Source organism: Oryctolagus cuniculus, chromosome 19 (genome assembly GCF_051225735.1).
Source record: "Oryctolagus cuniculus isolate XC-2025 breed Fujian yellow rabbit chromosome 19, ASM5122573v1, whole genome shotgun sequence".
Classification (NCBI taxonomy): Eukaryota; Metazoa; Chordata; class Mammalia; order Lagomorpha; family Leporidae; genus Oryctolagus; species Oryctolagus cuniculus.
Genome location: NC_142885.1, coordinates 41,812,867 through 41,834,855, shown reverse-complemented (window position 1 = coordinate 41,834,855; position 21,989 = coordinate 41,812,867).

The following is a 21,989-nucleotide window of genomic DNA, read 5'->3' as shown; positions in this document are numbered from 1 at the left end:
ATGGGCTCTAATCCTCCTGTCGGGAGCTGGAATGTTGCCTTAAACTAACAGTGTGAATGGACCCCAAGAGAGACACAAAGTGTGGGATCCTGGTTTGTGTGTGGGGTTCTGGGTTCTCCCAGTACATGCAGAAGATCTTGTTCTGAGTCCTCCCTGTGCTTTAGGAACAAGCAAGTGCTTGTAGGGTAAGATGGCACTAGGCGGGGCCGGCGCTTTGGCAAAGTAGGTGAATCCTCCGCCTGCGGCCCTGGCATCCTGTATGGGTGCTGGTTCTAGTCCTGGCTGCTCCTCTTGCAGTCCAGCTTTCTGCTGTGGAGTGGGAAAGCAGTAGAAGATGGCCCAAGTGCTTGGGCCCGTGCACACACATAGGAGACCAGGAAGAAGCACCTGGCTCCTGGCTTTGGATTGGTGCAGCTCCAGCCATTGCAGCCATTTGGAGAGTGAGCCAACAGGAGGAAGACCTTTCTCTCTGTCTCTTCCTCTTACTGTCTGTAACTCTCGCTCAAATAAATAACAATCTTAAAAAAAAAAAAAAAAGATGGCACTGGGATACAGGGATACAGGGATAGTGGCGTTAGACAATGAAAGCTACGCATTGCAGAACCAACCAGTTCTGGATTCTGACTAGAATGGAGCCTTGCAAATTAAGACTGATAGTCCTGGATTGGAAGCACCTGGGAATAAGTACTGCATGTTTAATTGAGAAGCTTCCATTGAGAAGATAGGATTGGCTTGCCAACCCTTCTGACCACCAAAGCAACTGGCCCACTAAGGGAAGTAAGTCAAAAATCAAGTGTTGGGCTGTTTTCCCTAATTGAGTAGATGGTGAATATGACCAAAGTAGGATTCAACTTGTATGGGGAAACAGCTGGTGTTTGAGTTATATGCATTGAAATATCCTCAGGGCACCTGAAGGGAAAGACCCCAGGCTATAGTCCTTGAAAGGGATATTAAGACAGAAATTTGGTGATATTTCTATCCACCTCTTGGTTCTCAATGCTGGTGTGAGTCCTGGATAGTCCCTTCAGCCAACACTAGCCTGGTTTGAAGAATGTTAATAGAATCACACACATCCAAAATACAGATTTATAAGTATGTACACAGAAAAATAAGTACCCAATAAATAAGCAAAAGCATTAGGAGTATAAAATGGGATATAATAGGAATATACTGTGCTTAAAGTCCAGATTGTTCTGAACTCTCAGGTTGCTGATGGGAGTCTGCATGGGGTGAGATGATAACAGGCTACAGGGATAGCCCTCCTTTGGAGTTTCTTGTGGGTGGTTGGATGATTCTCAAGTTCAAGGATTTGTATCAGATGCTGAAAACGACACATTCCACACCAAGCTTTTTTTTCCCCCTAGTTCTAGGTGGTTGTAGATGAAGCCAGATGAGGCCTGGATTAAGAAAATTTGAGGGCCAGGTTCCTGAAGCATATGTCATTGAGAGGCTTCCAAGGCAGGGATGGGACTGCCTACCCATTCTGGCCATCAAAGTGGGTGGACCACTAATTAAACTGGATCAGAGCTTGACTGCTGGGCTGTAACTACTCAATGGGTAGATTATTGGAGTCATGTTAGGGCTCAGCATGCTGGGAGAGACAGATCATTCAGAAGAAGTATTGGGAAATGTGTAGTGAGTGTTCCCACAACACCACAGTTACAGAGGTGCCTCAGACAATGGGCCCTACAGAAGCTCTGAGGCTACCAGCTTGGTAATATTTACCCTCATCTCTTGGTTCTCAGTGCTAGTCTATGTCATGAACAGTTACCTCAGCCAATTGCCTGGATCAATAATAAAGTATGTACACTGGAAAATATTCACAAATGCATGCAGGAAAAAATAGAAATTAAACATTTTGATATGCATAAATACACAGAAATTTATTATGTTTTGCTTCATCTACCATTGTAGAGGAAAATATCACTAGGCTTACGTACAGTATAAACATACCCACAAAACGTGTAGGTATATAAAGCAGAATATTAACATAAATATCAAAATACATATTTCTGGCATAAAGCTGAAAAGAGCACACTTTCATATACACATAGTTTTTCCATAAAATTTTTTGTTATTTTTTAATTAAAATACTATATTATTTGAAAGAGAGGCAAGAGCTTTTTTTATTTATTTATTTTTACTTATTTATTTGAAAGAGTTAAACAGAAGGAGAAGCAGAGAGAGTCCTCAGTTGGCCGCAATGGCTGGAACTGTGCCAATCCGAATCCAGGAGCTAGGAGCTTCTTCCAGGTCTCCCACACGGGGGCAGGGGCCTAAGGACTTAGGCCATCTTCTACCACTTTCCCAGGCCAGAAGCAGAGAGCTGGATTGGAAGTAGAGCAGCTGGGTCTCAAACCAGCGCCCATATGGGATGCTGGCACTGCAGGCAGTGGCTTTACCTGCTGTGCCACAGTGCTGACCCCGCAAGGGCATTCATGCTAGCAGAATCATGCAACACGAGGGAAGAGGGGGCATAGCAGGAGTTTCCAGAGTTCCAGGGAGTTCCTCAGAGCCAGTTTCTAGGGACCCTTGCCTCAAGCACCAGCACAATGCCCATTTAACCAACAAGACCAAGTGCCTTAGCCCTCTTGTGAGGAGCTGGGATACTTAGAATATCTCTCTGGATTAGAACCCTTCTTTAGAACTGCCAAAGGAGTCACATATAGTGGAGGCCTGGTTTGTGTGAGTGGTGTGGGGATCTCTCTGGAAATGAAAACCAGCTTGTTCAGAGTTTTTCCAGCGCTCTGGCAGTAAACATTTGTGGGTAAGATGGCATAAAACCACGTGGATGGCGTTGCTAATATTGGAGTATCCTCTCCTCTTGGCAGTTGGGAGATTCCCAGGGCCCAGATTTGAAAGTAACACATTCCATGACGTACCAGTTCTCTGTTCTGAATGGGACCCGAGATTTGAAAAATCTGCAGGTCAAATATCTGAAACATACTCTGTGTTTTGGGGAATTTCTCACAGAACAGGTGCCAACCCTGTCTGGCCACCAACATAAGTGATTCAAAGGAAACCAGGGCAAAAGTCCAGTACTGGGCTCCATCTCCCCAGTTGGATAGATGATGGCTGTAGCCAAATTAGGGCGCAGCTTGTGGGGACAGACATTTCTTGCAGAGTTGGTGTTTGAGAACTGGCCAGTGAAGATGTTCAGTGCAGCTAATTGAGGGGAATTAGGAATAGATCTTTCAAGAGATCAAACTGGCAGCTTGGTGATAGTTTCATACATCTCCTGGTTCTTAATGCCGGTCTGAGTCATGAATAGTCACTTCAGTCAGTGATAACCCAGTTTGATGAATAATTAAATATAACCCCCACCAAATTATATATGTACAAATATGTATACAGAAATATGAAGCAAATTTTAAAACATGAATATGCATAAATATAGAAGTTTATTAATATAAACATGTATCTTTATCTGCCAGACTGGGGTGCTTCACTAAAGAGTATAAAAAAATTGTGTGTATGTGATTGCTAAATAGAAATTACCCATAAGATATATATAAATGAAAGTATTAATATATAAATATGTAGATATCAAAATATTTATTTCTTAAACAAGACCCCCCCCCCGAAAAAGCATGCTTTTTTGTATACACAGGAATTGTCATGCAGGGACCAGTGAGGACTCTCCGCAGCTACTTACAAAGAATGATAAGAGCTGAAACTAGGGTAGTCCCATTTCAGGTTTCCTTTTCTGGATCTGACGCACCAGGTTATTCCTCTCTGATTATAAGAAGACCCAGTGCCTTCATGCTCCTGAGCAGGTAAAATTTTTCTAAGTCTTTCCACCTGGATGAGAGCACTTTGGAATTCCCAAGAGAGGTGCACACAGTAGAATCCTGGCTTGTGTGTGCCGTGTAGGGTTCTGCTAGCAGGGAAACACCAGCTTGTTTAGAGCCCTCTTGGTGCTCTGGCATGAAGCAGGTATGCATGAAATAAGGTGGCCCTGGGCTTTGGGGATAACCCTTCCATATTTGGAATATCCTCCAGATAGATGAGAGATTCCCAGGAACAATATTTGGCGTCATGGGGCCAGTGTTGTGGTGTAGCATGTTAAGTTGCCACCTACGATGCGTGCACCCCTTATAAGTGCTGGTTCTAGTCCTGGCTGTTCTGCTTCCGGTCCAGTTCCCTGCTAATGCACCTGGGAAAGCCACAGAAGGTGGCCCAAGTGCTTGGGCCCCTTGCACTCATGTGGGAGTCCTGGGTGCGGCTCCAAGCTCCTGGCTTTGGCCTGTCCCAGCCTTGGCCATTTGGGAAGTGAGTCAGTGGATGGAAGATTTCTGTCTCTCTTTGTAACTTTGGCTTTCAAATATATACAATATATTCTGCATCAGACACTTAAAACTACACATTCCAGAACAAACCAGTTATGTCAGGTTCTAGATGTATCTAGAGTACCACGGATTAAACCTGAATTTGACCTGCATTGGAAATTCTAAGGGGCCAAGTACTTTTGCTTGAGAAAGTCCTAACACGGGAGATTGACCTGTAACCCTGTCTGACCACCCAAGCAGGTGGTCCGCTACTGCATGGATGAGTGTAGAGAAACTAGGGCTCAGCTGGTGGGGTGAGAGTTCTTTTGGAGCTGGTGTTTCCAAAATGTGTGATAAATATACCCAAGGCACACGACTATAGAAATAAGCCCCACATGGCCTTGCAAGGATCTTAGGCCAGCAACTTGGTGATATTTCCACACAATCTTTGGATTTCAGTGTGAATCTGAGTTATGAATAGCCACCTCAGTGTATAATTGCTCAGTTTGATAAATATTAGTATAAATATTCATGTCTATAGATATGTACTTACAAGTACATACAGGGTAATATGGAACAAATTTAAATACATAAAATGAAATGCATAAACAAAATTAGAACTATATTAATGTGAACATGCAACTTTATTTGCCACACTGGGGTACCTCACTAGACAGTGTAATACAAAAAGCATAGTTTATATACATATATGCACACATACAAAAATATACATGTTAATAAATACAGATGACAAGAAAAATATGCAGACATAAAAAAGAATATTAATAAGTAAATATACACCTATCAGTATATTTGTTTAAAAAACTAAAGAAAACATTCCTGGGGTGGGCATTTGGCTTAAGCAGATAAGACACAGATTGGGATGCTTGCATCCCAAATGGGAATGCCTGGGTTCAGTGCCCCACTTCTGGCTCCTGATTCCATCTTCCTGCTATTGCAAACCCTGGAAGGCAGCAGTGATGGCTCAAGAAATTGGGTTCCTTCACCCACATGGTATACCCAGATTGAGTTCCTGGCTCCTCGCCTTGGCCCCAGCCCAACCCCAGCTGTTGTGGGCATTTGAGGAGTGAATCCATGGATGAAAGTGCTGTCTTCTCTTTCTTCCTCTCTCCTCTTCCTTCCCTCTCCCTTCCCCCCATCCCACCCTCAAATAAGTGAATACATATATTTTTAAAGATTTATTTATTTGAAGGTCAGAGTTACGCAGAGAGAAGAGAGGCAGAGAGAGAGAAGTCTTCCATCCGCACGTTCACTCCCCAAATGGCCGCAATGGCCCGGAACTGAGCTGATCTGAAGGCAAGAGCCAGGAGCTTCTTCCAGGTCTCCCATGCAGTGCAGGGGCCCAAGGACTTGGGCCACCTTCTACTGCTTTCCCAGGCCACAGCAGAGAGCTGGATCGGAAGTGGAGCAGCTGGGACTCAAATCGGCACCCATATGGGATACCGGCACTTCAGGTCAGGGCATTAACCCACTGTGCCACAGTGCCAGCCCCATAAATATATTTTTTTTAAAAAAAGCAAACACATGGGGCTGGCACTGTGGCATATCATGTAAAGCTTCCTCCTGCAGTGCTGGCTTCCCGTATGAGCACCCATTCGAGTCCCAACTGCTTCACTTCCAATCCAGCTCTCTGCTTATGGCCTGGGAAAATGGTGGAGGATAGCCCAAGTCCTTGGGCCTCTGCACCTGCATGGGAGACTCAAAGGAGTCTCCTGGCTCCTGGCTCTGGATTGGCCCAGCTCCAACCATAACAGCCATTTGGAGAGTGAACCAGTGGGTGAAAGATTCTCTTTCTCTCTCTCTCTGCCTCTGCCTCTCTATAACTCTGCCTTTCAAGTGGCCTTTGTATGACCTCAAATGTGAGGGTAATTTCCTTGTAACCTAACAAGAGCAAGCATCATCAGCTTCCAGTAAGGAGCCATTATAATTCTTAATTCTGGTGATCTGTATGAGAGCCTTTCTTTAGAATCCCACTAGAGGGGCTAGCATTGTGATACAGTGGGTTAAGCCCTGGCCTGCGACCCCAGCATCTCATATTGAAGTGCTGGTCGCAGTCCCGGCTGCTCCATTTCTAACGCAGTCCCCTGCTAATGCACCCGGGAAAGCAGTGGAAGATGGCCCAAGTCCTTGGGCCCCTGCTACTCATGTGGGAGACCCAGGTAGAGTTCCAGGCTACTGGCTTTGTCCTGGCCAATCCCAGCCATTGTGGCCATTTGGGAAGTGAACCAGCTGATGCAACTTTTCTTCACTCTTTCAACTAAATCCTTAAAAAATAATCCCACTGGAAGGCACATACAATAGGGTGCTGTTTGTGTATATGTTATATGGTTCACACAGGAAATGAATACGAGCTTGTCCGGAGGTTGGTCTGGCATCAAGTGAATATGTATGGGGGCAGGTGCTGTGGCACAGCAGTTTAACACCCTGGCCTGAAGTGCCAGCGTCCCATGTGGATGCTGGTTCTAGTCCCAGCTGCTCCTCTTCTGATCCAGCTCTACTGCGGTAGCAGTAGAAGATGGCCCAAGGCCTTGGACCCCTGCACCCACATGGGAGACCCAGAAGAAGCTCCTGGCTCCTGGCTTCAGATTGTTGCAGTTCTGGCCATTGTGGCCAAATGAGGAGTGAACCATCAGAGGCAAGACCGACCTCTCTCTGCCTCTGCCTCTACGTAACTCTGACTTTCAAATAAATAAATAAATAAATACATCTTTAAAAATAAAAGTGAATATGTATGGGGCAAAATCGGACCATGCCACAGGGATAGCCCAGCAGTGAGTGGAGTTTCCTTTGGATAGTTGAGGAATTGGTGTCAGACACTGAAAGACATACATTCCTTAACAAATCCATTCTGTCTGACTCAGCTGGACCTAGAACCCTCAGATTAAACCTGGCTTTGACAACACCTGAAAGCCAAGCATCTGGCCCATACTTAAAGCACCCAAAAGCAGGTGGTCCTCTAGGAAAATTAAGTAAAAGTTTGAGTATTGGGCCATTTTCTCCCAATTAGATGGATAATGAGTATAGCAAAACCAGGGTTCTACTTGTTGGGGAAGATGGTAAGGAATGTGCAGTGAATATGCAGAAGGTACCAGTCTACAGAGAGGCCAAGGACCTGCCAGGGATCTTAAGCCAGTGCTTAGTCAAATTTCTGTACACTCTTGATTCTTAATGCTTTTCTGAATCATGAATATTCATCTCAGCCAACAAAAGACTATTTTATAAATATTAATATACACAGATGAAAATGTATATTTATACACAGAGAAATTGGGATAATTTAAATAAATACATAAATGGAACATATACATATAAAATGTAGAAATTCACTAATAGAAACATGTGTCTCTACCTGCCAGGCTGGGTACTTTAGCAGACAATGTAGAGGAGACAACATAAATGAACCTATAAATGCGTCTATATGTGTGTGTTTATGAAATATGCCCAGAATAGGCAAAGAGTTAGGGAAAATGATCTGGAAGACTTTTCCACAATTTCTTTCTCTAGCCCTATACCAGAACTCTACCTCCTTACATACCAATGCAGCGTGCCCAATTTCCCATGATGCACCAGTCTCCTGCACCAGGAAGAAGGTGCCCTGATGAGCACATGTCCATACAGCTCAATGTAAAGAAGCCATGACACTCCCAGAAGACCTCACGTGCACTAACTCTCCCCCAACTCTACCCTGTTTATATATTTGCTTAGGGTACCATCCCCTACCCCATAAAGGGGACCACCGAGTGTGGGGGTAGCCTTTTTTGACCTTCCCTCATGCTCTCTCCTTGTGGACAGCCCTCTCTTGCTCTCTGACTCTGTCATGGTAAGTATCTCTTCTTGTGGGTTTGTCCACATTCATGCCCGAATACATATTCACTCACTTTAAATAAACCCTGCTGTCATTACCACATTTTACATATGCTCTGCTTTTAATTCCTGGCTCATATGGAGGCAAGAATCTGGCATTAAAACTGGGAAACATATCTTACAACATATGCACAAAATATGTACATAGATAAATGTAGATTATATATAAAAATGTGTAGATAGCAAGCAGAATATGATTATGTGAATTCATAAATATCAAAATGTGAATATATTAAAACTTAAAGAAATAGTATCTCTTCTATACACTGGAACTTGTATTCTTACCAGGGACCAATCAGCACTCTTATCATTTACTGGAACATTGGGACCTAATAACACCAGGGAGCCAAGGGCTCCATGTTTCCTGTGGACCTTGCCTGACCTCGGTCACCAGGGTAGTCACCTTATGACTTAGCAAAACCATATCCCATCACCTGACTGTGAAAAACTAAAATGTTTCCTAAATCTAACAGTCTAGGTGAGAGCCCTCTTTTGGAACTCCCAGACAGTGGGTTAAGTGCCACCTAGAGTTCTGTCATCCCTCATGGGTATTGGTTCAAGTCCCAGCTACTCCACTTTCCATTCAGATCCCTGCTAAAGTGGCTGGGAAAGCAGTGGAAGATGCCTCAAGTGCTTGGGCCCCTGCATCCACATGGGAGACCTGAATGAAGCTCCTGGCTCCTGGCTTTGATCTGACCCAGCCTTGGCTGTTGAGGCCATTTGGGGGAGTGAATCAGCAGGTAGAAGACTTCTCTACCTCTTTGTAACTTTGCCTTTCAAATAAATGAATAAATCTTAAAAAAAAAAAAAAAAAAAAAAAAAAAAAAAAAAAAACTCCCAATGGAGGGCCATGCAGTACAATTCTGGTTTGACTGGGAGTCATGGGATTCTCCCCGGAAATGAAGCCCAGCTTGTTTGAGTTTCAGTCTGCTCTGGCATCAAGTCATCGTCCGTGGGGTAAGATGGCATCAGGATCAGCGATGGCTCTACCATGTGTCTGCACTGTCCTCTGGGAATTCACAGGGCCAAAATTTGGCATCAGACACTGAAACCTACACATTCCAGAAGTAACCATTTCTGTTTGATTCTAGCTAGTTCTAGAGCCTCCGTTCAGATTGAGCCTGAATGAGAGTTGGATTGGAAACACCTTAGGAACAAATACTGAAGCACAGTCAATTGTTTTGAGTAGCTCCTGATATACAAGATGGGCCAGCTAACCATTTCTGGCTACCAAACAAAGCAGGCATCCATATGGAAACTAGATCAGATTTCCAGGTTTGGGCTTTGTTTTTCCAACAGTATCTTTGATGAGTATAACGTAACTAGGATTCAGCTTGTGGGGGAATCAGTTTATTCATAGCTGGTGTTTGGTTAATGTGCAGTGAATGTGTGCAAGCCACCAGTCTATAGAAAGGGCTCAGGCCATGGGCCACATTCCATGCAAGGGGTCCTAGACCAACATTGTGGTGATAGATCAACACATCTCATTGTTAGTTTGAGTCATGAAAGCTCACCTCATTCGGCCAGCACCGCGGCTCACTTGGCTAATCCTCCACCTGAGGCACCGGCACGCCAGGTTCTAGTCCCAGTTGGGCACTGGATTCTGTCCCAGTTGCTCCTCTTCCAGTCCAGCTCTCTGCTGTGGCCCGGGAAGGCAGTGGAGGATGGCCCAAGGGCTTGGGCCTTGCACTCACATGGGAGACCAGGAGGAAGCACCTGGCTCCTGGCTTCTGATCGGTGCAGCGCGCTGGCCGTGGCGGCCATTTTGGGGGTGAACCAATGGAAAAAGGAAGACCTTTCTCTCTGTCTCTCTCTCGCTGTCTAACTCTGCCTGTCAAAAAAAAAAAAAGAAAAGTCACCTCATTCAATGATAGCCCAATCTGATAAATATTAATACAAATATACACACCTGAAAACATGTTTATAAATATCTAGAAATAAATATGGAACAAATTCAAATAAATACAAAAACATATGAGTATGTGTATAGAATGTAGAAATTTATTCATATAAACAAGTTGCTTTATATGGATGCTTCACCAGACAGTACAGATGAGAAAACAAAATTATACAAAACATGTTTTTGGTTATTTTTTTTTTTTGGACAGGCAGAGTGGACAGTGAGTGAGAGAGACAGAGAGAAAGGTCTTCCTTTTGCTGTTGGTTCACCCTCCAATAGCCGCCGCGGCTGGCGCGCTGCAGCCAGCACACCGCGCTGATCCGATGGCAGGAGCCAGGTACTTCTCCTGGTCTCCCATGGGGTGCAGGGCCCAAGTACTTGGGCCATCCTCCACTGCACTCCCTGGCCACAGCAGAGAGCTGGCCTGGAAGAGGGGCAACCGGGACAGAATCCGGCGCCCCAACCGGGACTAGAACCTGGTGTGCCGGCGCCGCAAGGTGGAGGATTAGCCTAGTGAGCCAGGCGCCGGCACAAAACATGTATTTTTAAAAAGTAGATATAGATTACATATAAATGATATATAAAGTGGAATATTAATACATAAGTATGAAATATTTATCCTTTTTAAAGATTATTTATTTGAAAGGCAATTATATAGAGAGAGAGAAAAAGAGAGAGAGAGACCTTCTATCTGTTGGTTTACTCCCCATCAGCTGGAGCTGGGCCGATCTGAAATCAGGAGCCAGGAGCTTCTTCTGGATCTCTAACATGTGTGCAGAGGCCTAAGGATTTTTGTCATCCTTCACTGCTTTCCCAGGTGCATAAGCAGGGAGCTGGATCAGAAGTGGAGCAACAGAGACTCAAACTGGCACCCAAAAGGGATGCTGGTACTGCAGGCAGTGGCTTTACCTGCTTGACCACAGTGCCAGCCAAAATATTTCTAAAATAAAACTTAAAAATGCATAAAGCACCTTATTGTATACACAGGAGTTGTATTCATGCCAGGGACTAGTGACAGTTCTCATCTGCTGGCATTGATGAGAGCCAAAAACTCCAACTCAGTCCTTGCTCGCCACTTTCAGATAGCCCTTGACTGACCTCAAGCCCCAGGGCATTCCCCTCTTTAACATGACATTCCAAAATACCAATTAAAGAGAGATTTAAAGAATAATGATATTTATTTGTGGATAAGCAGAGAGTTGCAGTCAGATTATGCATGCACAAAGTATAAAGCATGAGTATATCCAAGGAGGTTTAAGCAAAGGAGAGTTTGTAAAGACAAAAATATGGATAAGTTAGTCAGATGGTTTGAAATAATAATGTTTGGTCACAATGATTAATAACCAGGGTGACTTAGTTCTAGTTTGGGGGAAAGCATCAGATCATCTGTAGAAGTAAATTTGAGCCATATTTGACAGAAACATTAACTAAGTCAGACAAAAGGATTTGAGAGAAGTAGATGGGGCTTTCTGTATATCCTTGGGGAAGGATTGTCTTTTCCAGGTGCAGTCACAGAGGTTCTGGCTTTGAGGGTATACTGGTCTACTGGAAAAGGTGCTACAGAGATCAGTAGTTGAAAATTAACTTAAAAATTTTTGAAAGAATGCTTCTCCTCATCTTTGAGAGGCTCTGCATTTCCTTTGTTCTAACTGTGGGCTTCAATAGACAAATTTTGAAATTTCAAAATAACTCCATTTTGGCCAGCAAAGTTGAGCGTCATCCCAGGTTATTTTGGTCCAGAGACAGCCAATTGTAACTCTTGAGAACAAATTGCCCCTGAAATCCTGCAAACAGTTCAAGTTCTCTTGAACTACTGAGATACCTGTTTGAAGTGTTTGGAAAGGGGCCAGCACTGTGGGGTAGTTGGATGGGAGCCGGCACCATGGGGTAGCTGGACAGAGGCTGACACCGTGGGGTAGCAGGTTAAGCCTCTGCCTGCAGTGCCGGCATCCTATATGGGTGGCTAGTTTGAGTCCCAGTTGCTCCACTTCTGATTCAGCTCCCTGGGAAAACAGTGGAAAATGGCCCAAGTGCTTGGGCCCCTACACCCACATGGGAGACATGGAAGAAGGTCTGGGCTCCTGGCTTTGGATCTGCCCAGATGTTGTGGCCATTTGGGGAGTGAAACAGCAGGTAGAAGACCTCTCTCGCTGTCTCTCCCTCTCTCTGTAACTCTGCCTTCAAATAAATAAATAATAAATCTTTTTTAAAAAGTATTTGAACAAAGCTACTTATCTATCAGGTCAATTTGACATGGGAGCTGTACACAGAACACATAGCTGTCTAATCTTGGCCATCTTGCTCAACCTTAAGCGGTCCTTTGATCTTCATGCAATCATTTTCTATTCCCAGAAATGTCTGTCTTAAAATTTATCAGTAGCTTTCATTTCCGCAGCCTGTTTTCAGAGAAAGTACTCTCCATGTCTCTAAAGATGTTTGTAATGACTCATGTCCTAACCTGTGAGAAGTTTGCCCCTGCTCACCTCAATCTTGCATTTTTGGGAAAAGCCAATGTGTGCTCACTGTGTGATGACAATGAAAATTTACCATCACAGAATACAGAAATTCTGACTAGAATTTGACCACTTTGGAATACTGCCCAAGAATCATTAAAAGTCATTGGCCTTGTTTCTCCTGGGCCTGTGTGAATGAGCCTTATATTAACTTTATGTTAACTTTTTTTACAAAGCTTGTTTTATGTAAGGCTGCTACAAAACACACCAAACACTGGAGTTAAGGGAAAGGTTTATTGTCGGGTAGGGGAAGCCCGACGAGCCCCGAGGGGTGGGTGAGACAGCAAGAGAGAGAGGGATCAGGAGAGGGGGCACGTGTTTGAGAAACAGGTCCTGTTATACCTTGGCAGGGGCAGGGAAATAAGAGCAGTGAATCCCATTAGAATCAGGGTGGATCTGACACCTGTGCTTGGGCCATCTGGTCACCTGGCTTCTCAATGGCAGCAGGAGCTAGAGCCTAGGATGGTGTCCAGGACATAGATTGGTAAGACCTGAACCATTTTACTTGCATTTTATTTCTGTTGACTCTCTCTGGACAGTATTTTTTAATCATGAAACAGGAGGTGGCTGATTAAACAAATTTAGAACATGGGTTACCCTTCCTGGGCTTCTTTGTTGTGGACCAAGTCAGGTGATCTGAATGAGGGCATATTAATATGCCCCCTTCTGACTTGAAATAAATTCTCTGAGACCTCCACCTGAAGCATGGAGGTGGGGATCAGGGAGGATGTAGCCCATAGGCCCTGGCACGGCTGGAAAAGCTGAGGTCAAGGGGCTCTTGCAGGCACTGCTTCGGGGGTCGAGAGTGTGCAGTGAAAAACTGGGAAGTTTGCTTTCATTCCTAGCCAAGAATGTCAGTAGAAATCCATTAGAAAAGAATTTGGAGGGTTGGGGTGGGGGGAACAGGTTTTATTTCAGCAAACAGCTTTCTACAAAACCTAAGTTCACTCCTGGGAACAAAGGAGGGGGCTGCCTCCTAAAGGCAAAACAGAGCAGGCCGAGAGTACCTCGTCCTGATTGGTCGACACTCAAAGGAAACTCTGAGTTTGACTGTCTTGGCTGAGCTCCTGCAGCATATTAGAGACATTTTTCCATCTTGGCAGTTGAAACAGAAACATGTCCAGGCAAAAGCTGCCAAGTCCAGCTTGTGGTTTATCCAGGAATGCAGAGCACAGCAGAGAACTTGGGCAGCCAGCAGTCAGCAAACCGCTGCTTGACTCCATTTTGAATCTGGGCCCCAATAACCACTGAGGATCCATCTTGTAGATTCAGCTTTGCTCAGAGTGCGCGTGGTCCTGTTTCAATACATGCAGGCACATATAATATGTATGAATGTAAAATAGAGAAACTTAATAAAATAAATGTATAGCTTTATCTGACAAATTTGGGTGCTTTGCCAGACAGTGTAGAAGAGAAAACTTTATATATCTATGTGTTCTACATATATATATACACATACACAGAGTATAATAAATACTTATGAATGAATAATGTAGATTATAAATGCATAGGCATGTAAAGTAGAATATTAAAACATGAATATGTAAACATCAAAATACATATTTCTTAAATGAAATGGAAAGAAACCACCTAGTATATCATACACGCACAGTCAGTGGTTTTCATGCCAGAGACCGGTGGGCATTCAAAAACCTCTAACGGATTTGCTAGTTGCCAGTTTCAAATGGTCCCTAACCTCAAGCACTGGGACGATCCCTTTAACCTATAAAAACCAGGTGCCACTACCATCCTGTAAAGAGCTGAAACAGTTCCTAAATCTGTCAAACTGGAGGAGAGACTTTTCAAAAAAAAGGTTTATTTATATTTTTTATTTGAGATTTATTTATTTATTTGAAAGAGAGTTACAGAGAGGCAGAGGCAGAGAGAGAAAGAGAGAGATTGTCTATTTGTTGGTTCACTCCCCAAATGTCCACCATGACCAGTTCCCAAGCCTGGAACTCCATCTGGGTCTCCCATGTGGGTGGCAGCGCCCCAAGCACTTGGACCACCATCCACTTCCTTCTCAGGTGCAATGGCAGGAAGCTGGATCAGAAGTGGAGCATTTGGAACTTGGACCTGTGCTCATGTGGGATGCTGGCATCACAGGTGGCAGCTTAACCTGTTGCACAACAACGTCAGCCTTGAGAGATTTTTTTTAGATTCCTCCGGGAAGCACAAACACTGAAGTCCATGTTTGTGTAGGTGTTTTAGGGATCTCCAAGTATGTGAAGAACAGCTTGTTCTGTCTTCAGGCTGCTCTGAGGATAAGCAAGTGTGCATGGATTACAAGGGTGCCTTTGCCAAGTATGGAGTGTCAGCTGGCATCAGATGTTGAAAGCTACACGTTCTAGAACAAACTGGTTCCAAATGGTGTTAACTAGACCTAGAGCCCCACAGATTAACCGTGAATGAGGCTTGGATTGGCAACGCCAGCGGGTCAAGTAGTCGAGACACACTCAACTGTCTGAGAAGCTGAAAATCCAGCATTGCATTCCAAACCCCTCTGCTCACCAAAGCAAGTGATCCACTGTGGAACCAGGACCACATGTCCAGTGCTGGGCTCTGTCTGCCCAGTGGGACGGATAATGAGGGTGGCCAAGCAAGGACTGAACTTGCGAGGGAAGATTTTTTATAGCTTGTGTTTGGGGACTATGCAGTGGATATGCATGACACCAGACTGCAGACAGACTTCAGCCTCCCAGGGAACTTGGGCTGGCATCTTGACAATATTTTTACATAGCTTTTGATTCTCAGTGCTGGTTTGAGTCACCTCAACCAATAGTAGCCCAGTTTAATAAATATATATATAGGGGCTGGCGCTGTGGTGTAGCAGGTAAAGCTGCCAGTTTGAGTCCCAGCTGCTCCACTTCTGATCCAGCTCTCTGCTATGGCCTGGGAAAGCAGTAGAATATGGCCCAAATCCTTGGGCCCCTGCACCCATGTGGGAGACTCAGAAGAAGCTCCTGGTTCCTGGCTTCTGATCAGCCCAGCTCCTGCCATTGTGGCCAGTTGGGGAGTGAACCAGCAGATAGAAGACCTCTCTCTCTGTCTCTGCCTCTCCTTCTCTCTCTGTGTAACTCTTTCAAATAAATAAATGAATCTTTAAAAGATAAATTTATATATATACACACACGCCAGAAAATACATATTTTACAGAGATATATGGGACTATTTAAGTAAATACATAAACTATGGGTATGTATATATAAAAGCAGAAAAATTTACTAACCTAAACATGTAGTTTTATCTTAAGGATTCTGATGCTTCACCAGACAGTGTAGAAGAAGAAAACATAAATGAACAAATACAAGAAATAAGTATTTTAAATGTATGTTACATAAAATTCATAGATATAAAAAGCATAATATTAATATATGATACGTATATATCAAAATATGTTTATTAAATTAAGAAAACTGAATAAAGTACACACTAACTCCTATACACATAGAAACTTGATTTGTGCCAGGACCCAGTGGGCATTTTTGTCATCTGCTGGCAAGGATGGGAGCTAAAAATTCCAACCAGTGTTCCTGGTTGCCTGTTTTGGGTGGCCCTTGTGGAACCTCATGCAACAGGGCAGTCCCCTTTTAACCAAATAAGAGCAGGTGCCATCACCCCCTTGTGCAAAGCTGGAAAATGTCCTCCATTTGTCAGTCATGGTTAGGATCCCTTCTTTAGAACCCCCAACGGAGGCACATACAGCAGAATCCTGGAGTGTGGATCCCGTGGGGCTCTGCCGGGAAATGGAAGACCAGCCTGTGCTGAGCCTCGGTGTGCTTTGGCATCAAGGGAGCATGCTGGGTAAGATGGCAGCAGGTTGCAGGGATGGCCCTGCCAAGATCAGAGCATCTGCAGGGCAGCTGGAGGACTCCCGGGCCCACAATTTGGCATTAAACACTAAAAGCAAACCAGTTTTTCTATCTGGTTCTGGTGGAATCTAGAGCCCCACAAATGTGTAAATGAGATTTCAGTTGGAAACATTTGGAGGCCAAGTACATGAGAGATACTGAATTATTTGAGAAGCTTCTAGAACAGGAGATTGGCCTGTCAATCCTTTCATGACACCAAAGTATGTGGTTCACCAGGGAAATTGTGTTGGGGTCCCTGTCTCCCCAGCGGGATGGGTGATGAGGACAGCAAAACTGAGGGTCAGCTTATGGGTAAAGACAGGTCTTCCATAGCTGAGGTAGGACAATGTAAAGTGAGTATGCCCCAGGCTCCTGGCAATAGAGGCCCTGGGCTGTGAGGGCCTCTGAGGCCAGCAGGGATCCTAGGCTAGTAGCTTGGTGATTTTTGCATACATCCCTTGGTCCTCAATGCAAATTGAGTCACAAATAAACCTCAGCCAGTACTGGTCAAGTTTGATAGTTATCAATGTAAATATACACTCCAGAAAATACCTATTTAGAACTATATACAGAAACATGTGAAGCAAGTAAATGCATAAACACCTGAATATGTAGACATATAAAATACACAAATGAATATGAATGTGTTGTTTTTGGTCAGACTGGTTGCTTCCCAAAATAAAATATAAATAGATATAACTATGTGCACCAATACATGTTTTCATAAATAAATTTGTATTTCTTATCATATATGTAGCTTTATAAAGATTAATACATGCATATGTAAGTATCAAATACACACTCAACCTGTCCATCTGGATGAGAGCAGTTTCTTTTAGAACCTCCAAGATCAGCACATACGGTGGACACCTGCTCAGTGTGGGTGCTGTGGAGTCCTCACAGGAAATGAAGGCCAGTTGCTCTGACACCTGAAGGTGCTCAGGTGTCAAAGGAGTCTGCATCTGCATCTAATAAGATGATGCTGGGCTGTATTGATGGCCCTGCCAAGTCTGGAGTGGCCTCCGGGTGGCTGGAGGATTCCAGAGCTAAGATTTGGCATCAGACACTGAAAGCCACATAGTCCTGAGAAAACCAGTTCTGTTTGCTTCAGGTTGCATCTAGAGGTTCTCTCCCCCGCCAAGATTAAGCCTGAAAGAGACCTGGATTGGAAAAACCTGGAGACCAAGTGCAGTAGTGACACTCCATTACCTGAGATGCTCCAACCAAGGAGACAAGACGGGCTGGCCAACCTGTCCACTGGGAAAACTAGGTTAGAGTTCAAGTGTTGCCTTCTGTCTCTAGACTCAGGTGAATGATGACTGTAGTCACGCAAGGGCCCAGCGTGTGGAGGAAGACAGTCCTTTCAGAGCTGGTGTTTGGAGAATGGGCAGTGAGGATGTGCAAGGCACCAGACCACAGAGAGGACCCAGGCCATAGACTGGGTAGGGTTCCTACCAGCAGCCTGGAGATCTTACTCTGATGTCTTGTGTCTGAGTGCTTGTCTGAGTCATGAGTAACACGATAATTAATAACCTGGTTTCATAAGAGGTAATATGAATATGCATATATTAAAATATATATTTACAAATATGTGGAGACATATGAGACAAATGAAATAAACATGAATATCTTTTCTATTTTTATTTTTTAAGATTTATTTTTATTTATTTGAAAGAGCTACAGAGAGAGGTAGAGACAGAGAGAGGTCTTCCATCCGCTGGTTCACTCCCCAGATGGCCGCAACGGCCGGAGCTGCGCCAATCCAAAGGCAGGAGCCAGGAGCTTCTTCTGGGTCTCCCAAGTGGGTGCAGAGGCCCAAGGACTTGGGCCATCTTCCACTGCTATCTCAGGCCATAGCAGAGATGTGGATCAGAAGAGGAGCAGCTGGGACTAGAACCAGTGCCCATATGGGATGCCAGTGCTTCAGGCCAGGGCTTTAACCTACTGTGCCACAGCACCGGCCCCCAACATATGAATATCTTAAATTAAAAATGTCAAAAGTTATTAATACTGGGGCTGGCACTGTAGTGTAACCGGTAAAGCTGCCACCTGCAGTGCCGGCATCCCATGTGGTGCTGGTTTGAGTCCCAGCTGCTCCTCTTCCGGTCCCGCTTTCTGCTTGTGGCCTGGGAAATCAGTGGACAATGGCCCAAGCACTTGGGCCCCTGCACCCATGTGCGACACTGGGAAAGGCACCTGGCTCCTGGCTTCAGATCAGCACAGCTCCGGCCATTGAGGCCATGTGGAGAGTGAGCCAACAGATGGAAGATCTTTCTCTCTCTCTCTCCCTCCCTCTCATTGTCTGTAACTTTACCTCTCAAATAAATAAATAAAATCTTTTAAAAAAAAAAGACATCCACATCTGGAGCTGGGGTTGTGGCACAGCGGGTAAAGCTGCCACCTGTGATGCTGGCATCCTAGTTGGATGCCAGTTGGAGTCCCAGCTGCTCCACTTTCCATCCAGCTCCCTGCTAATGTTCCTGGGAGAGCAGCAGAAGATGGCTCAAGTCTGTGGGTCCCTGCACCTACATGGGAGACCCAGAAGAAGTTCCTGGCTTGTCCTGGCCCAGTCCTGGCTGTTGTGACCATTTGGGGGTGAACTAGTGAATTAGTGAATGGAAGACCTCTCTGTCTCTCCCTTTCTCTGTAACTGTGCCTTTCAAATAAATAAAAATAAATCTTTAAAAAAATGTTTCTTGCACCTGAAATTTTTTGGCACCAAAATAAACTCATATTTTTAACATTACTGTGAATTTTTTGAAACATCCTCATATATAAAATACACTTCAAATATATAAATTAATGAATATAGATTACATATAAAAATATGTAGAAGTAGCGACCAGTGTTTGGCTTAGCGTTGGGATACCTGCATGCCCTATCAGAGTAACTGAGTTTGAGTCCCAGCTCCACTTATGATTCCAGCTTCCCACTAATGCACACCCTGGAAAGCAGCAGCAATGGTTCAAATAGTTGAGTCCTTGCCACCCACCTGGGAGACCTGGATTGAGTTCCAGGTTTCTAGCTTTGGCCTAGCACAGCCCTGGCTGTTATAGATACTTGAAGAATGAGCCAGCAGATGGAAGAGCGATTTTTCTCCCCTTTCTCTCTCTCTCTCTTTCCATATATATATGCCTTTCAAATAAATTTAAAAATAAAATAATTTTAAAAATACATATCCACCAAATTGAATGTAATACAAAACACTTTTACCTCTGTTATTTGTTTAAGATTATAAAAGATGTGAATTTGAACAAAAATTATTTAGTAGATATCAATGGGATAAGTTAGTGGATATACCTTTTAACAACAAATGTGCTTTATAATATGTTTGTTTAAACAGGCTTCCCAAATCTCTACATCCTTAGAGTTTTGCTGAGCTAAATATATATGATGGATATTCATTAAATATCCAGGTCATTTCCAGATAAATATTAAACAAGAATTACTAAAATTTAGTTTATCTACTTTTGACTTCTTATTACAAATGAACCAAATGTATTTGGGTCTGTTAATAAACATAAAAAATTATACTTTGAGGAAACACTTTTTATAAAGTAAATGTATCTTTCAATTCCTTTCTTTCACAAGCTTTTTTTTTAATTGAGAGGCAGAAAGAAAGAGAGACAGATAGAAAGAGAGAACGAACCTATCCATCGACTCACTCCCCAGATACCTGAATCGGCTGGGATGGGGTTGTGGGGGCAAAGCTGGGAGCTGGAAACTCGGTCCAAGTCTCCCAGACGGGTGGCAGGAACCCAGTGACTTGAACCATTGCCACTGCCTCATAAAGTCTGCATTAAGAAGCTGGGTCTTGAACCACGGTATTCCTATGTAGGACGAAGGCATTTAACCCACAGCTTAACCACTAGGTTAAGTGCCTATTCCAGTAACATGTCTGTCTGTCTTTCTTTCTTAATTTCTTTCTTTCTCTCTCTCTCTCTTTTTCTCTCTTTCTTTCTTTTCTTTCTCTTTCCTCCTCCCTCCCTCCCTCCCTTCCTTCCTTTCTTCCGTTGTAAAGATTTATTTATTTTGAAAGTCAGAGTTGGCCGGTGCCACAGCTCAAATGGCTAATCCTCCACCTGCAGCGCCGGCACCCCAGGTTCTAGTCCCGGTCTGGGAGCCAGATTCTGTCCCGGTCGCTCCTCTTCCAGGCCAGCTCTCTGCTGTGACCCGGGAGTGCAGTGGAGGATGGCCCAAGTGCTTGGGCCCTGCAACCCATGGGAGACCAGGAGAGGCACCTGGCTCCTGGCTTCGGATCAGCGCAGTGCGCTGGCAGCAGCGCGCTGGCCGCAGCAGCCATTGGGGTGTGAACCAATGAAAAAGGAAGATCTTTCTCTCTGTCTCTCTCTCACTGTCCACTCTGCCTGTCCAAAAAGAAAGGAAGGAAGGAAGGAAGGAAGGAAGGAAGGAAGGAAGGAAGGAAGGAAGGAAGGAAGGAAGGAAGTCAGAGTCTCAGTGAGAGCAAGAGTGAGAGGGATGTTCCATCTGCTGTTTCACTCCCCACATGGCTGAAACAGTCAGGGCTAGGTCAGGCTGAAGCCAGGAGCCAGGATCTCCACCTGGTCTCCAGTGTAGGTGGCCAGAGCCCAAGCCATCTTTTGCTGCTTTTCCCAGGCTATTACAGGGAGCTGGACCAGAAATGGCACCGCCGGGACATGAACTGCCATCCATATGGGATGCTGGCATCACAGGCAGCGGCTTTACCTGCCATGTCACAATGCTGGCCCCAACACATGCTACTAAAAAAAGATTTTAAAATGATGTTAATCTATAAAATTCTGGTTCACAATTACTAAGAATATGTGATTAAATCTATTAAAAATAAAGGGATGATGTGGTGGCTTAGCAAGTTAAGCCACTGCCTGCAATGGCAGCATTCCCGATGTGCAGCCGTTAATGTCCCAGCTAATGCACTTCTGAGCCAGCTCCCTGCTAATGGCCTGGGAAAGCAGCAGCAGATATCCAAGTGCCAGGGCCCCTGCATCCACCTGGGAGACCTGGAAGAAGCGCTAGGCTCCTGGCTCCGGGCCTGGCCCAGTCTGGGCCATTGTGGCCATTTGGGGAGTGAACCAGCAGATGGAAGACTTCCCTCTCTCTCTCTCTCTCTCTCTCTCTCCCTTTCTCTTGTAACTGCTTTTCAAATAAATAAAAATAAATATTAAAAAAAAACTATTAAAAATAAGGGAAACAGGTCTGTTAGGAATATACAAGAAAAATAAGATATTTTAATTTAAAAAGTTATAAGAATTTGGTTTTGTTAAGGGAAAAGTAATTTTGTCTAACTTAGAGGTTATTTAAATTTTGTTTCAAAGAAAAAATAAAAAGTTGTGTAAACTTTATAAAAGATAAGTCTTCTAAGAGAAATTCTATGTGTGATCAAGTTGGCTAAAATTATTTTAAAAAGTCTTTTAAAAATTAAACATATAATGATTCAAAACTAGAATTTGACTCATTTAAGCAAGTTAATTTTCTAGATTTATTTATTTTATTTGAAAGGCAGAGTTACAGAGAGAGACTGGCAGAGACTGAGAGAGAAAGACAGATTGAGGGAGACAGAGAGATCTTTCAT